Here is a 14,458-nt window from a genome sequence, read left to right on the forward strand (position 1 = left end):
AAATAGTGTCATTGTCTATATGTCTCTTTAAAGTTTGTGATAAACTGCTTAATGGATAAATTACCTTATGTTAATCCATGTAGTTAATTGCCAGTGGTGCTTAGGAAATAGGTCTACTTCAAAGTTTCCATGATTGCCTATTGTTTGTGTAAGGACTCCATGCCGTCAAAAGAAGGCCAGAAACTGTATAGAAACCCTTGGGTCCTGATCCTTTTTATCTCAGATTTGTTTGATGCATCATGCAGGGGAAGCTTAAGTTGTAAAGTTGAGATCTCCAGTCCTGTCTGTATCACCCTGAATATGAACATTGGACTATAACGTATGGACTAATTCTGAAAGAACTCTTTTCAACTACAAAGCTCACCATCTCTACTATGACAGGATGAAGTGAGCTGTAGCTCACGAAAGCTTATGCTCAAATAAATTTGTTAGTCTCTAAGGTGCCACAAGTCCTCCTTTTCATCTCTATTATGAATCTGATCTGAAAACTGTATTCATGTCTGTATGTAAACTGATCTTTTAACCAATACACTCTCTCTCTTTTTTCTTTTTTTAATAAATTTTAGTTTAGTTAATAAGAATTGGCTATAAGTGTGTATTGGGGTAAGATCTGAAATATTCCTTAACCTGGGAGGTAATGTGTCCGATCCCTTGGGATTGGTAGAACTTTCTTGTATGAGGAATAAGATTTACAGTAATCCTCATCATATTTGACTTGGGTGTCTGGGTGGAGGCCTAAGGCTGGGTTGCTTTAAGGGAACTGTGTTGTTGGCTTCTGGGTAACCAGTAAGGTATTATAGAAGCTGTTTTGTGCTGGTTTGGTAAATCTAAGTATTGGAATATCCACCAGCTTTGGGGATTGTCTGCCCCATTCTTTGCAGTTGACCCTAATTGAGTAACAATAGTGTGGCTCCCTCGGACCCCGGTCACACCAGGTGACCACTTTTGTGCAGCTTTTCCATGTAGTGGTCCCTGCTTCAGCATCTCTTGAGTTCCATGGAGCAGGGTTAATAGGGTCTCAAATATTTGTCATTGATCTAATGATGGAATTTCAGTGATTCACAATGTAACTGAAGTGTTTGGACAGCTAGTTAATTTAAGGCTTGTTGCAGAGTGACCAGTAATCTTCACTCTGAGCAAGTGAATTCTGGTGAGGGGCAGTGTCAGCATCCAGAAGAGTATGGAGGGTGGGGGCAGCAATTGGTGGTCTAGGAAGCCACCCTAGGGAACGGAAGCAATGGGGGGAGGTAATTGGTGGATGGGAAAGAAGATGGGGATATAAGTGTGGATGAAGTGCACCTCTTTCTCAGATATTGGAGTATATTGTTCTTGATATATCGTATGATATAGTATTGAAGAATACACACACACACGCACACATGCAACCATGTCTTAATAATGTTAAGGGTCTGATAAATCTTGTGTTACACACGTTTACTTTTAAAGATGAATCATTTGACTTTGTCCAGAAATGTGGCAGCATGGACTTATTGTAGAAACAATGGAATGATAAAACCATATGCTTCTGAAAGAGCTTTTACAGCCCATTGGATCAAGGATTTCCAGTAGCTTTATAGTAATTATTACCATTTGGAATTTTTATGCGAAATCTTATTGATTAGGACAGGATCACAATTTGATTTCTCTTCTTGAATTCTCAGGCAATATGATAGGTAGAGAGGGCAAAACTGTACATTGAAAGACATCTAAGATGGTTGATGATTGTATCCTGGCAGAGAGTGGGACTGTCAGTAATAGATATGGGGTTGACAAAACAAAATCATGTGGGCTGTTGTGTTCCTGCTACCTGGGAAATCAACTGGTCAGTCCTAGCAATTCCTGCTGTGGAAGGAACTGTCTGAGAAGGAAATTACATTTTGGGTGGGGATAGGATTGCAGACCCACCCAACTGTAGAAAACTCTCTCTCTCAAAACTGGCTACCTCACTGCCCAAAAGTAGCTCATGCTGAGGGGGCCATCCACCAGATCTGCTTATTTTGAAGTCTCCTTCCATTCACACTGGAAAGAGGAGCAAACTGATCTCTCACTCCTGAAGACTGCTCCTGCCAATGGGAGATCCAGTCCTGAAGGGTGATAGAAATCATCTATGAGCATATGTCCATCTCTGATTTCTATGATACTGTGATTCTCTGTCAGTGAAAGGACCACAGTGAAATACCTTTGAATTAGAAGTACTGTTGAACATGATGAGATTTAGACTTCAGATTTATTTGGGTCATTTTCTGGCGCTATAAAACATAACTCAATGAAACATGGAGAAATTCCTCTAATAGAGCAAGCCATTAATTTTGTTTCCTAGACATTTCGCTATTTATAAAAAGAAAAGGAGTACTTGTGGCACCTTAGAGACTAACAAATTTATTTGAGCATAAGCTTTCGTGAGCTACAGCTAACTTCATGTTTGAAGTGCTTAACCCACTAGGATCTTGGTGACAATTCTGAGTTACATGTGAGAGAGTGAGTGACATTTACAGCAGAGCATCTGCTTCCTCAAAGGAATTAAGCTTGAGTTTGTTTGCTTTCTATAGTTCTTTGATTTTCAGGGCAAGCAGCTGCTGTCTCCGAGCTGAGACATCTCAGATAATGGGCAAAATGACAGGCAACACAAATCCACGTAATAATTTAATTCCAAATAGGAAACCCACTTAGCTTTAGAACTAGGTTATGTTTTTTTTGTAGCCTCCCTTCCTGTTTTTTTTTCTTAATTGTTTCTCATCACCTAAACACATCAAGGTCAGTTTTAAGCATAACGAAACCGAAGGTGAATTGTAAAAGAGCATTATGCTTTTTAAATTGACATTAGCATGTTAATATATGACTCCGTGTGTGTGAGTGAGTGGGAAGTGTGTCCATTGTCATAAGCCATCTACAGAAAAATCAGAACAAGATGTTTAATGGAACTGTTATGTTAAAACATCTTTACATATATTCTAGTGCATTTTGTCGTATTGGCCAAATCCTCAATGTATATTTTTTTCTGATATTGTCTTAACTAACCCTTACTTGCAGCTTCTGCAGAGTAAATGTTGCTCTGTGGTTCTGATAGGAGTGATTCATAATCTTTTTTGACTATTCAATTTCCTGATAACCGAGTAGATCAAATCTGTGACCTTTTACTTCAAAGGGAGTCTGGTAAACCACTAATTCTTCTACATGTGACTGTTCCAGAAATAATGCTTGTATACAAATCCATCATCTTAACAGGCACATTACGTCAGGCAAGCAGGTTGATGTAGTATGGATGATAAATTTACGGTACAATATAGTGATTCTGTACTGTGCAAAGCACAAATATTCAATATCTCTACATTCCCTAAATGTAGAATTAGTTAAAGATGCAATAAAATTAAAAAGTTTAATTTACACGTTATTTTTATAGGGAGGATGAAAAATGATTTATATTAATCTTGTTGAACTGATTTCACTCTGGATTTATGCTAGCCCCTTTAGAAACCCAGGTATAAGGCTCTGAGGATTGATAGCCCTCTAGTCATGTGGCTATGATTGCAGAAAATGGCAGCAGCTTCATCTGTGTGACTGGGGGGATAGCACCACAAATAAAGAGGGAGGCTCTTGTTGGAAAGGGGGCATGGCAAGGGCAGCCAAGAAACACATTGGTTTCCAGTTCCCTCAGCAACCTTCACTGGTAGGGCTTCTAGCACAAGCTGTGACCAGAAGCTGTCTCCCTCTCCTCCAACAGAAAATTCCTGAGAGAGTGACCATGACAAGACCCCCTGCTTCCCTCTGTGGGAATGAAGGCCCAGTTGGAACATAGTGTATAATTTTCACTCCCTTTGCCAGTTCTGGTGAGTCTGGTCAGTCACAGAAGACTAAATGGTCACATAGATTTTTCCATATGCCCAAATAAGAAAAAAATAAGCTGCATTTTCTCCTACCACCAAGTCTTGCAGTGCCTTCCATTTATAATGCAAGTATGATGGTCTTGCTGTCACACAAATATCATTCAATTTTCCTTCAGTCCAGATTGTCCATCTTTTGATGGAAGTGATTGAAGATCAGGATCTTGCCTAATTAAACTGTGTGTATAGCCTAGGTTAAAAAAAACAAACACCACATGCCTATTCAACTGATTTGCTGAATCAAAAGGAAATCACTTGATTTTTTTTTTAGCACTGTAGTAAAGAAATCTTGTTCTATTGACAAGTTCTGCATGAGTTTTCAATGTGATACTTCTCTGTCTGCATCAGTTGTTCCGCCCTCTCCCATCTGCCACCTGCTCAGTCTAGGGTAAGGAAACCATATTCTGTCAAAACAAAGCACCAGATAGAAAGTGGGAAAGACTTCTGAGATGAGTTTTTTGGAAGGGACCAATTAGTGGCATTAAAAGAGCTTCATATAATCAGCGACTTGTTATGTTAGCATCCAGAGGATCCAACAGAGATTGAGGCTCAATTATTCAAGCACATAATAAGAGACATCCCCTAATCTGGAAAGCTTAGTCTAAATAGACAAGACAGACAAAGGGTGGGAGGCAAAACAGAGGCACGAGGGCCAAAGTGACTTGCCCCATGTCATGCAGAACATCAGTGACAGAGGTGAAAATACAATCTAGGTCAATACAACCTAGGTCTCCCAATTCCCAGGTTAGTACCCAATGTGATAGATCACAATCTTTACAGGGAAATAGTGTTATCATTCATTGCATTGGGTTGTAAATATCTGTTAAATTAAATGTCAAGAGTTTTTAATCAGGGATTTCTTTGTAGCACTCAAGAATAAGAAAATACAGAATGAAGGTTACATACTCTAGGCAGATGCACTTTAAATCCTCAGTAAACTGCTACATCTGAGTGTATATTACAGAAATTTTAATTTTCTTAAAATTGATTTTATTTTGAAATATTTTGTGCAAAGGTAAATATATTCATAGATCTAAAGTCTTACAACTTTGACCTACTTTGTAAGGCTATTGACATCTAATACTTGAAGTATTTTCTCCTGTGTTGATGTTTGGCTCCTTTATTTTGAGCTGTGCTGATACACATTTGCACATTTTGCATGATCAGTCAAAGCCTAAGAAAGCTGTAGGGTTAACTATCAAGGATGTCAGTGCACTGATCTTTGACCTCCAGAGTTGGGAGCTCAAATCCTGCAATGGACATAAGTAGAAATGAATGTATTGGTTTCATCCTAATGTCTAATAGACATTTGTCTGTGTCCTAAATCGACCACAAAATATGATGCAATTAGTAGTCTATGTCAGTATAAAATTTAGGATTGGAGAATTTTAGAATTGTTTTAGCAGGTTCTATTTGAGATAGCAAAGCAGTTTATGTGGTGGCATGCATAGCGTTCAGCGATACTAATATCATCTCATGCTTTAGGCCTGAGATCTGATTTTCAGGGGATTGTTTGGGCTGTCAGAACTCTTGACGGGTGCTGTGCCTGCAAGTTCTGCAGCTTAAAATATTGAATTGGATTGTCAAATGGGTCCTTCTTGCAGGCCTCAAAAAAAAAAAGAGTTCAAATTATTATTTTCTTACTGCAGAAACATTATTATACTACTCCCCTCTTTGCAATGGCGGAAGAAACCTAAGGTTCATTCACTTCTTAACCAGTCAGCAGTCATTAACACTTTATAACTTTAAGTAATATTTTGTTGCTTGCCTCCAAAACCAGTGAACAATCATTAGTGATAACATTAGAAAGGGGATGGAGGCATATACTAACCACATTACTTTTCTTGCTTAAATGTTTCTGGTTTTAATTCCTTTACTAAGTAATTTTAGAGATTTAGGCCAAGGTTTTCAGAAGTGACAAATGATGATGAGTGCCCCAATTTTTGAGTGCTTAATCTCAGACACCTAGTCTCTACAAATCAGGCCTTGTTATGGTGTCTCAGATTGGGTATCCAAAATCTCTAGTCGCTGTTTAAACTTTTGGCCATATAGGCTTTATTTTCAGCATTCTGATTATAAAGAGCAACAATGTGGCAATTCCTCTCAGCTGTTTTTTATTCTAGACCCATATTTGCCACCATCAGACCCCTCATGCTATTACTAGCACTGCAGTATTTTAAATAATTTATTCTAGAGACATTGATTGGTGTACCTGAAGTTATTGAAATTAATCCTTCAGGTGTGTAGCAATTCTCCAAAAAGGGCCATATTTTTGGAGTTTTTTTACCCACCCTACACATACATCATCTATCATTTGAAAGCTTATTTTATGTACATTTAGAAAAGGTATGTTGTGGAGCTGTCAGGTAGTGCTGTAAGCCTGTAGATGAGGTGAAACAATGGTACCCCGAATGAGAGTGTCATTTTTTTGCATAGTTCCAGAAACATCTCCAACATGAGCATGACTACAGTTTTTACTGTTTAAGTTAATTTCAACACTTTAATATGGTATTCATTGGTCAAAGTTACTAAACAATAATGTATTAAAATATTTGTATTGGTTTTGCATGGGCAAGTATTTTTTTCCAGAAATTATGAAACTAGTTAGCATGTGGCAAAAATGATGAATATCAACTTTTTACAATATACTAACACGAAATGTTTTCACATCACATATTCTTAATTGTCAAAGTATCTCACAAGTGATTACAATAGTTTTCTATATTTTCAGTTGAAATTTTCTGACCAAATCAATCTCACATTGAAGGTTGTGCATCAGTAACAGTAGATTGTGTGACCATAGTTTGTACCATATAGTGGGTAGATAAGAATGTACCTGAATTCCTTATGTAATGTTTCTCCATCTGTAAGCTTTTGTACATACAATGTGGCATCTAGTCTGCCTAGTAGACGGTTTTAATTTGTAATTACCAATGTATGCAGTACTAACCTTTGAAGTATTCTAGAAAGCTTTTTAATTCAGTGACACTTATGCACAGTATTAGCATTAGGGATGACAATCCACAGCATCATATTATGAATATGCAAATGTAATGAGAGAAAGAAGTAGCCTAATAAGAAGTAGCGAAGAAAAAGTCCACAAACAAGTCATTGCCTCTGCACTGGAGAGGGATAAAGAGCATGTTTCAGGTCTTACCAACTATGTCATCAACAATATGACAAACCAGTTTGACCCAGCAGCACATCCAGAGGTGCTAATCAACATATGTGTTGGACTGCATGTAATATCAGATGTACAAGAATCTCTACTGAAAGTAGCTGATGTTGGTGAAGCACAAATGGAGAGATTTGAGAGAGACGCACTTGATTCTGATAAGACACATTGCTTCTTTAGGCCAGTCAAGAAGTCTGGCATCAAAACATTTGCTGATATAGCCAAGAAGACCAAATTTAAGTCTGGCAAGGGAGGGACAATCATAGCACGTATTAGTCCAGAAATTGTTTTCCACAGAGGCCTGTCCTTAGCAAGATGCATAGATGATGTTTCAATAACAACTGTTCTTAGTCACCCAATAGGACCCGTGCCTATGTCCCTCTTCCATGCTGACGGAACAATGAGAAGAACAGACAAAGCTGAATTTGGGCATCAGCTGGAAGCTCAAGCTGAAAGAATCCATGAACTAAGAGCATGCAACAAAGAAACCACGGTGTACATCAAAGGTTTCAGAGTAGCAGCCGTGTTAGTCTGTAATCGCAAAAACAAAAGGAGTACTTGTGGCACCTTAGAGACTAACAAATTTATTTGAGCATAAGCTTTTGTGAGCTACAGCTCACTTCATCGGATGCATTCAGTGGAAAATACAGTGGGGAGATTTATATACACAGAGAACATGAAACAATGGGTGTTGTCATACACACTGTAACCAGAGTGATCACTTAAGATGAGCTATTACCAGCGGAGGGGGGGGTGGGGGGGAGAAAACCTTTTGTGGTGATAATCAAGGTGGGCCATTTCCAGCAGTTGATAAGAACGTCTGAGGAACAGTGGGGGGGGGGGTCGGGGGGGAACAAACATGGGGAAATAGTTTTACTTTGTGTAATGACCCATCCACTCCCAGTCTCTATTCAAGCCTAAGTTAATTGTATCCAGTTTGCAAATTAATTCCAGTTCAGCAGTCTCTCGTTGGAGTCTGTTTTTGAAGTTTTTTTGTTGAAGAATAGTCACTCTTAGGTCTGTAATCGAGTGACAGAGAGATTGAAGTGTTCTCTGACTGGTTTTTGAAAGTTATAATTCTTGACGTCTGATTTGTGTCTATTTATTCTTTTACATAGAGACTGTCCAGTTTGACCAATGTACATGGCAGAGGGGCATTGCTGGCACACGATGGCATATATCACATATTCCAGCAATGCCCCTCTATTCTTCAACAAAAAAACTTCAAAAACAGACTCCGAGAGACTGCTGAATTGGAATTAATTTGCAAACTGGATACAGTTAACTTAGGCTTGAATAGAGACTGGTAGTGAACGGGTCATTACATAAAGTAAAGCTATTTCCCCATGTTTATTTCCCCCACTGTTCCTCAGATGTTCTTGTCAACTGCTGGAAATGGCCCACCTTGATTATCACTACAAAAGGTTTTCTCTCCTCCCCTCCTCCTGCTGGTAATAGCTCATCTTAAGTGATCACGCTCCTTACAGTGTGTATGGTAACACCCATTGTTTCATGTTCTCTGTGTATATAAATCTCCCCACTGTATTTTCCACTGAATGCATCCGATGAAATGAGCTGTAGCTCATGAAAGCTTATGCTCAAATAAATTTGTTAGTCTCTAAGGTGCCACAAGTATTCCTTTTCTTTTAGTGTACATCAAAGATGCCCTGACTGTCACACAAATGGCATCTGGGGACAAATTCCACACATTCAGTGAACTGGCTGCTGAGTATTTGAGAAAGGTCCTAAAAAGATTTGACAAAACTAAGTCTGTAATCAAAGACTTTGACAGATATGACAACCATAACCCTGTGAAAACTGCAGAAAGACAGCACCAGACAGGATGTAAGGCTTGATGCAAGAAATGCCAGGTGATTGGAGACACCCTCTGCCTCCATGGAAAAGTTTCTAACCGTGGCATCCAGCTAGCAGTCACTTGTAAATTTCTCTATAAATATATGGTTCAAAATGCATCTGACCATGTAGGAGCACACCCAACACAAACACTCCTCCTGGCAGGAGGCTTTTCCAATGATGAAGTACAATGTCCATCACCAGTAGAGATGTTGAAGAAGCCCAAGACTTCTACAGTACTCAAGAGGCCTTGGGCACAATGATGTTTCTGTATGCTGTATGTGCCAGTATGGCTTTTGGGTCTCTTGGTGTTAAAGGAACCATAGTGATTGTCACCTGATACAGATATTTAGGTCCTTACTGTTCATTAGATAACCTGTATTGAAACAGGCACCAATACCAGCACAACTGACAAGTGTCATGCAATTTGTGATGCACTCACTCCTGACTTCTGAAACATATTTCCTGCTGTACACACATTAACAGGGCGCGACTCTGTGTCATCCCTATTTAATATTGGGAATAAAATCTGCTTTAATGTTGTCAAAACAAAGGGATCTTACCACCTCAGATATCGTGCCAAATAGGGAGAGAGTGTCTGATAAGCCACAATTTCTGCTGCAGGGAAGTTGGTAGTGGTGCTATATGACTAGAGCAAGAAAGAAAAGGACCTGAAGTGTTTGTGCCTTATTCTGTCCAACAAAAAGGACAAGTCATTGGCCAAACTCCCACATGTGAGGACAGTTTTGAAGAGCATGGCAAAAGAGCATCTTGGCAAAGATCTGGATATCTTTGCACATAGGTGACCCAGATGTTGGATCATCATGGCAACATGGATGGAAAAATGAGGATGATGAACTACTTCCTGTGTTTTTCAAGGATACAGTGCCATTTGACCTTCTACAACACCTTTTTATACCTCTACCAGTAAGGGTCATTGCACAATCAACTATTTCTGTAGTCAGAACAAGCTTGCCTGCACGGAACTGTGTACATGCCAAGGCAACGAAGACTGTGGTAACCCACACCCTCCCGACAGAGATCGTAATGATAAACAAGATGATGATGATGATGTTGACTAGAAATGTTACCTGTGCTATTACATTTCAGTTGTACCTGTACATATTTATTATTCAATTTTGTTTTAACCATTAGATTGTTGTGATGCTTTGAGATCACAAAGAAATCAAATTTTGTGTCTTGAAACGATAGTCACTAACAGAAATGAATGCAAATATTTCAAAGTAGTCATTTTATTGTGCTGATGGGGTGTCATTGTTTATCCTGATGTTTGTGATAATGGCACTATGTGATAGCTCCACATCATACCTCATCTTAAAGTAGACATAATAAGCTTTCAAATGATGTATGATGTGTCTGTGTGTAGAGAGGGTACACATTAAATCAACCAAATCAATGGTGTCTGCCACTCGGCTCCGTGTGCAAAGCAGCTGGTATACGACTAAGGATCTGGCACAAGGACTGCTCTCCCCTAGAAAGAAATGGATCCTCATCTTTCTAGTAGTGTATAGTAGCAGTTTCTAGTTCTGCTGTTGAGAAATCCACCCCTGTGCAGAGGACCAGCACCAGGAGTTTACAGCATTTACATCTAATTGAAGTTCTTTTTTAATAGAATTTAAATCACTGTCAATTGGTGCCCCTAAAGTATGATTTTGGTGTAGTAAGATAATTTTGTTGCCACTGTGCCTACTAAAGTGGAATTTGGTTGCATTTTTAAACAGAAGAGGATGAGAGAGCTGTAAATATAAAGAATCGAGGAAAATATTTCATGAGTATTTTCATTGCTGTGAATTATTGTCAGCACTAAAATTATTCCATCATGCCACTGTCTTGTAACTTTTGCCATAATGAATGTTACATATTCATCTTTGATGTTTCAAGTTATGTTTAACTGTGGTTCATTATGTAACAGATAGGATTAGTTCCTTTTACCTTGGGAAAACCAAAAAGTAATGGTGAAGTGACCGCAAAGCCTATTCTAAGCAACTATTCAAACTGACAAAAATTGCAACCTCTAATAAAGGTGAAGCAGAACTGTGCTCAGTACATTGGTGTATAATCTGGGGTAGCCTTTAAAACAGGAGATTGGCTAATAAGGGAGGTTACTTGTTGATCAGTTTTCTGTATTCAGTTAAATGCCTGCAGAGCCTTTGGGCTGGATGTTAAACAATCCAAGTCTAACATTTTTGTGAGGTATAGTGGTAAGTGGTTAAACTCATCTTTTCAACCCCTTCTGAATGTATCATCTTCCTGTTTGTGTCCTCATGCTTTCCAAAGGGTGTTCTTCATTTTAATTAGCACTGCTCTGATTCCGCCATCAGAGAGTTGATCATATCTTCCTTGTCAGTATCCTTTGTGGTTTCTCTTCCCAGACCCAGGCTGGCATTTTACACAGAACATTCTGCTAGATTATCATCTTGATAAAACAAAGCCAGTTTGGGGATTGGATCAGGTTTGCTCTGACATGTTTTTGTTGGTTTGTTTGTTCACATTACCAGACTGAATGATTAGTTGTCTTATGCTAGTTGGCCCAGATAGGAGAAGCATGGAGCCTGTGATCATCCAAATTAGTGGAAGTTTATCCAGGGTACTGCAGGTTTACATTGCATAAAAGAAGCAGTGGCATGTGGATAAGTTAAAGTGTTCAGCCTCCAGCGTGCTCCAATCCTCCAAAATCACTGAGTTTGTTCGGAAGAACAAAAAAGAATAAAAGGGAATTGGTTACAAAAGCATCGATTGCACTTCTTTATTCTGACAGATCAGCAAGGGAATTCAGATAACCATTCCTACCAAATTTTCTCTCTCCTCATCTTTATCATGTGAATTTCAAATAGAAACTGCACAATTAAACGAAAAGCGGGAGACGTGCACATGTTTTTAGAATCTATTGTTTATCTATGCTTTGTGCAAATGCTATCGCTGTTTTGGGTAGAGAGCCAGTATATATAATTTCCAAGAGGCAGACACTTCATGCATCTTCACCAGAGTTGCGACAAATAACTGAAGTGACATATTGAGGCTTCCAGCATGCAGTTTATAACCCCAAGAGTCAGGCACATTTATATGAGGACTTAAACAGCCTACATGAGTCTTAGTCATTCTCTGTAATGTTCTTAAGAATCTTCACTATAATCTATTGTCTACCTGGTAGTCAGACCGGTGTGTAACTGACAAAGAATCATATAATCTAGGCCAAAAAAAGGTGTTTACCTCAAGGGAGAACTGATCTTAAATTGCTGTGATTTTTTTTGTTTCTCTTCTGAGCGCATACCAATGGATCTCAGTCATTAAAACTATTTCTTCCTTCTCCTCACTCTCTCTTCCACTCATAAGATTTTAAAGGTACAGCTGTATATTTAAAATTGTAATTAGGGGAATAAAAAGATGCAGTAGGTTATGATGGAAGCAATCTCTATTCACAAGTGGCTGTGAAAAGCAACTTTTGTAGCAATATCTTCATTCTTCTCTGTTTTATGAGGCCCACATCCCAGCCTCTGCACCATCCTTGGAGAGTAGAGTCTGAATGACCATGGATTCCCATGCAGTTCCAATGCATCGGGGTGTGTGTTGTCTGCAGACAGATTGTGCAGAGATGGTTGCACCCCTTTCATTCCACAGAGCCATGGTCTGTGGCAGTCTACATCCACAGTAACAGAGCCTGGGGTTTTTTTCTGAGCAGGCCAGGAGAGGAAGAGGGATATGGCCAGTGGGTGGTGCACAACTGTGTGCCTTAATCTTAATCTTAGCCCAGCAGAAGAATCTGTCCTATCTCGGGGCCTCTCCATTTGCCCCTCCACCCCCACAAACATGATACAGTTCTGTGGTGACCTAGAATCCTATTTTTGACGTCTCCGACTCAAGGAATATTTCCAACACACCTCTAACCAATGTATTAACCCACAGGGACCTTCCAACCAACACTACAAAAAGAAGGATTCTGGGTGGACGCCTCCTGAAGGTCGAAATAACAGACTGGACTTCTACATAGAGTGCTTCCGCCGACGTGCACGGGCTGAAATTGTGGAAAAGCAGCATCACTTGCCCCATAACCTCAGCTGTGCAGAACACAATGCCATCCACAGCCTCAGAAACAAGTCTGACATCATAATCAAAAAGGCTGACAAAGGAGGTGCTATCGTCATCATTAATAGGTCGGAATATGAACAAGAAGCTACTAGGCAGCTCTCCAACACCACTTTCTACAAGCCATTACCCTCTGATCCCACTGAGGGTTTCCAAAAGAAACTACAGCATTTGCTCTAGAAACTCCCTGAAAAAGCACAAGAACAAATCCGCACAGACACACCCCTGGAACCCCGACCTGGGATATTCTATCTGCTACCCAAGATCCATAAACGTGGAAATCCTGGACACCCCATCATCTCAGGCATTGGCACCCTGACAGCAGGATTGTCTGGCTATGTAGACTCCCTCCTCAGGCCCTACACTCCCAGCACTCCCAGCTATCTTCAAGACACCACTGAGTTCCTGAGGAAACAACAATCCATCGGTGATCTTCCTGAAAACACCATCCTGGCCACTATCGATGTAGGAGCCCTTTACACCAACATTCCACACAAAGATGGACTGCAAGCCCTTAGGAACAGTATCCCTGATAATGTCACAGCAAACCTGGTGGCTGAACTTTGTGACTTTGTCCTCACCCATAACTATTTCACATTTGGGGACAATGTATACCTTCAAATCAGCGGCACTGCGATGGGTACCTGCATGGCCCCACAGTATTCTAACATTTTTATGGCTGACTTAGAACAACGCTTCCTCAGCTCTCGTCCCCTAGTGCCCCTACTCTACTTGTGCTACATTGATGACATCTTCATCATCTGGACCCATGGAAAAGAAGCTCTTGAGGAATTCCACCATGATTTCAACAATTTCCATCCCACCATCAACCTCAGCCTGGACCAGTCCACACAAGAGATCCACTTCCTGGACACTACGGTGCTAATAAGCGATGGTCACATAAACACCACCCTATATCGGAAACCTACTGACCGCTATTCCTACCTACATGCCTTTAGCTTTCATCCAGATCACACCACATGATCCATTGTCTAAAGCCAAGTTCTACGATATAACCGCATTTGCTCCAACCCCTCAGACAGAGATAAACATCTACAAGATCTCTATCATGCATTCTTATAACTACAATACCCATCTGCTGAAGTGAAGAAACGGATTGACAGAGCCAGAACAGTACCCAGAAACCTACTACAGGACAGGCCTAACAAAGAAAATAACAGAATGCCACTTGCCATCACCTTCAGCCCCCAACTAAAACCTCTCCAACGCATAATCAAGGATCTACAACCTATCCTGAAGGACGACCCATCACTCTCACAGATCTTGGGAGACAGGCCAGTCCTTGCTTACAGACAGCCCCCCAACCTGAAGCAAATACTCACCAGCAACAACACAACAGAACCACTAACCCAGGAACCTATCCTTGCAACAAAGCCTGTTGCCAACTCTGTCCACATATCTATTCAGGGGACACCATCATAAG

At 40.0% G+C, this 14,458-nt stretch overlaps 1 protein-coding gene across 12 annotated transcripts in view; it reads left to right on the top strand.

The window, feature by feature from the left end:
- Window positions 1-14,458, top strand: part of SERGEF (secretion regulating guanine nucleotide exchange factor) — a 263,131-nt gene that overhangs the window by 166,253 nt on the left and 82,420 nt on the right. The window contains exon 11 of one of the 12 annotated variants that reach the window (XR_006282355.1): window positions 3,722-3,827. The exons of the other annotated variants lie outside the window; for them this stretch is intronic. The gene's annotated coding sequence lies outside the window, so the exon portion shown is untranslated. The remainder of the gene's footprint in view (window positions 1-3,721; window positions 3,828-14,458) is intronic. 12 annotated transcript variants of the gene reach the window in all.

Source organism: Dermochelys coriacea, chromosome 6 (genome assembly GCF_009764565.3).
Source record: "Dermochelys coriacea isolate rDerCor1 chromosome 6, rDerCor1.pri.v4, whole genome shotgun sequence".
Lineage (NCBI taxonomy): Eukaryota > Metazoa > Chordata > Testudines > Dermochelyidae > Dermochelys > Dermochelys coriacea.